The following is a 4,082-nucleotide window of genomic DNA, read 5'->3' as shown; positions in this document are numbered from 1 at the left end:
CTTTATATGTGATGATATGGGTATGTCTGAAGTCTGGAATGGTTGTGAAGCTATAAGTAACTAAGTTCAAATATATACACTGGTTCGCATTAGTGAAGGCGCGTATACACACTGATTTGACATTTCCAAGTAGCGTATGTAGAAGAAATGCTTGTTGTTCAGGGGTGACTGATCTATCTAATCAATGTTGCCATTTTACTGTTGTTTGTCAATGATGTATTTATTAGATATGAAAGTAACATTAATTGTATAATGAGATTGAGTCGGGTTGATTGATTGAGAAAGAAGGATGATCCTTGTTGATATTTGTTTAGAACTCTATAATATGATAATAGATCTTCAGAATGTCACTGATTGGTACAGTTTGTGGTTCAAAGGTTTTATGATTCAGTATCTTTAGAGGTATACACAGGTTGGGCTAAAAGAAGTGGCGTATACACGTAGGTTGTCTTCATTGAAGGAATGTATACATTATGACACATCACTTTTGAGGTTACAGTTGGTTCTGGTTGTTGATGTAGTGTTTTGGGTTCAGATCTGGTTACAGTGACCTTTCTTTTTCAGTTGATTAGTTGAATTTGATTAATGTTGAATGAATGGTTGATTCAGTTGTGTCATAGGTTCAGTGATTGTTTGATTCAATATGTTAGAGGTTTCAGCGGTTGATTGATTTAGTTATGGTTGATTCAGAGATTTATGATTGGGTTTCAGTTATATCAGAGATTGATGATTAAGTTTCAGTGATTGGTTGATGTAGATGTATTTATGGATGTATTGCAGTGGTGATTAATTTTGAGCTTTAATGTTACTAATGGGCCCAATATGAAAATTTGATGAAAGAGGCCTTCATATTGTGTTTTTTTGTACCAGGAGTATCTAGTATGAAAATTTATGAAACGTGGCCCCTAGAGGATACTGAAGGTTGAAGCCTTCAGTAAAGAATTCGAAGCTTCCTACTAGTAGTGGATGGTGATTATATAAGGGGGTTGGAGATCCCTTCTAGTAGCAGCTGGAGAAAGAGTGAAGTTTGTAGTCTTCTATAGGTCGACGCCTACGTACTAGTAAACATATCAGCTAGTACAAGAACTACGGGGTTGTAGCTCCCTTCTAGTAGAATATGGAGAGCGAGAGAAGGCTTTAGCTTTCTGCAGGTGGGTGTCTGCATACTGGATGAGTTTGCACCAGTACAAGATTGTAAATAGATTATTATTTATATTAAAAGAAGATAGAGACAATAACAGCAGTTGGTTTTTCCCCTCCATTGGGTTTCCACCTTAAATCTTGGTGTTCATGTGTGTTTCTTATGTGTGATGATCTATTATGTTATTACTACACATGGTTACTATTTAATGTTTAATAAAGTACCGATGCACTGATTAACGATCAACATATGATGAATTAACTGAATCATAAGTTCACTAGATATACGTTGGTTGCCTATTATGGAAATGAAAAATTTATTAGTTTGTAAATACTGATTCACCCCCCCCCCCCCCCTCAGTATTATTCCCAACAAAGCCATATATAAGCCCCATTTTACCCATAAAACCTGTTATTAATCCCTAGATACCGAGTGATTACATTTATATTGTTATATTATTATGTAGACTAGAAGCTCTTGTGGTCCAATTTATTATAATTGTACCCTTTGTCTCCTATATATACACTAAGGATACCTAGTCTTAGGATCATCAAATATTGTCTTACACATTGTATTCATTCTAAAAGGAGGTTTCCTCCTCAAAGAGGACTATAATTATTTATTTCTTATCACTTTTTAAGGTAGAAGGTTCATAACAAGAAACCTTCACTCATAGAATTAGGTGGATATAGACACTAATGTTGGATAAAGACATTGAGCACTTTAGAAATATGTTGAAATAAATTCAGAGTGTTTAGATACATGTATGGATTGTTAATTATATAATGTTTCAATAATACATCGCTCGTTGGTTCTAACATAATTGTTTAATATCTCTAAAAATTGTGTTATGATTTTTGAGTAAATGAGATGAGTAATTGTATTACTATAAGTAGTGTTTATGTTAACAATGAACCAATAACTATTTTTATAGGTATGATATTTGAATACAAATATTTCAAAGGAAGCTTAGAGATGACATTCAGAAAGAGAGAGAAGACATGCATGTGTTTTATGGGATAAATATTACACAATATTTTTTGCAAAATAATTTAATACGAAATGATGTTGTCATGATTGAGGACTACATGAAGTGTTTAAACAAGAAAACTATGCCTAAATTGGAATATCCATTATAGAATTTTGAATTTTGTTACCTATTTTTTTATAAAGGTACGCCTTTGTGCATTATTTTTTATATTAGCCATGAATACCTCCATGAGTAATGAAAGTATTTTGAATTAGATGTATTGTGTTTCTAAGTTTTTGTCAAGGAAAATGTATTTTCACAAAAGTGAAAATAACAAGTTGGATGTTTATTATATAGTGTCATGATATCTTATTTGTAGATATTTATGAGGCCAACTCCATGAATCTTTTTTTTTCAAGATATTTTTTAAAAATGTGTCAATCATGTTGAAATGAAAATGCTTATAATCATACAAATAAGTTTAAAAAGTAATTGTGGAATAATTGATATTTTTCTACCTATTAGTAATGATTTATTTTAATAATGAATCTAGAAAGTGCCAAGAAGGATCAAATCATTTGATGTGTAAACCTCATTTAGAGTGAAAAACTTGAAAATCGCTTTCACTGCAAAATTCTTAACCACTCTTGGTAAGATGCATGTATACAAGTTTCATTTATATATATATATCGTGTGTAATATTTTATTGTCTAAAGTGCATTTTTGAATGTATGTATGGATTAAATTCCTCGAAAATCTATTGGATTGTGAAAACTACATAGCTAAAACTTTGCAATTCTAAAAAGCTTTTTCCTATATTCTTTTTTTCTATGTTTAAGACAAACCAAAAAAATACTAGGAAAAAAAAAGCCAAAATGTAGAAGAGCTAGAGTACTTGGATTTTTTAACCCCACATACATACATACATATATATATATATATCTATATATATATATATATATATATATATATATATATATATATATATATATATATATATATATATATATAACTTGAAATATTTTATTTAACTTGAGTATTGAAATATTTTATGAATTTTCTACATTAAAATATTTTTTTGCTATTAATATATATTTTAGATACACATCAATATTATTTAATATTTTATTTATTTATTTATGATCTACATTAAATTATTTATTATTAGTAATATGATTCATATATGATGAGGGGGCCCTTTTAACTCAGCGGTAGAGTAACGCCATGGTAAGGCGTAAGTCATCGGTTCAAGTCCGATAAAGGGCTCATGTTTCCCACGAAGAAAGAAGGCTCGGGTGTCCATTTCTCATCGTATGATCCACATCTTTTCAAGATGAAAACCCTTTTTCAGGGACGAAAATTATCTGTCATGATAGGTTTCAGGCAAAACATTTGTTATGACGGAGTCTCACAACTAATATGGGGGGAGGACCACTATATTTTTATCAATAATAGTCTTCTTCATCCTGCTACTATAGGATCAGTATATAGTTTACTCGATCTTTGTCAATTTTGAACATATCAGAGGTATTATGGATACCTGGTAATTTCAAATTACCAGTCTTCAAAAGAAGTGGAAAAAACGGAGGAGAAGTAAGTGAACCTGACCCATTGGCTTATGAATATATAAGCTACTCTGGTATTGAAATTTGATGGAGATTTGGAGACCTTTCCTATCCGAAATTAATCGATCTTATTTAGTTGATCGAACTCCCTATTTGGTTGTTGATTGAATGTTTCGTCGGATCGATTTTTATGATCTCTTCTCCCTTCCCTGGACAGAAAGAGATATAGATCCTGAAGTAAGTCCATTCCGAGCCGGCCACCATCCGGATTCCTCCTTTGCCAGGGAACAACTGCTATAATAAACATCCCCAACCCATTATTTATACACCTCCTCAATTCAGAGAAAAACGACTCAGAGAATAAGGCAGTGAGTTACTTAGGTTTGGGAGAGTATAGATCCCGAAT

The 4,082-nt window shown here is 31.7% G+C and overlaps 1 non-coding gene across 1 annotated transcript; it reads left to right on the top strand.

Annotated features, from left to right (window-relative positions):
* The first annotated feature begins 3,305 nt into the window (after positions 1 to 3,305).
* Positions 3,306 to 3,377, top strand: TRNAT-GGU (transfer RNA threonine (anticodon GGU)). The gene has a single exon. It is a non-coding gene; the product is annotated as a tRNA-Thr (tRNA).
* The last annotated feature ends 705 nt before the right edge of the window (positions 3,378 to 4,082 follow it).

This window comes from Pinus tabuliformis, chromosome 7 (assembly GCF_031772625.1).
Source record: "Pinus tabuliformis cultivar Carrire ecotype Pingquan chromosome 7, CPIR1, whole genome shotgun sequence".
Lineage (NCBI taxonomy): Eukaryota > Viridiplantae > Streptophyta > Pinopsida > Pinales > Pinaceae > Pinus > Pinus tabuliformis.
This window is presented reverse-complemented; position numbering and strand designations above follow the sequence as displayed.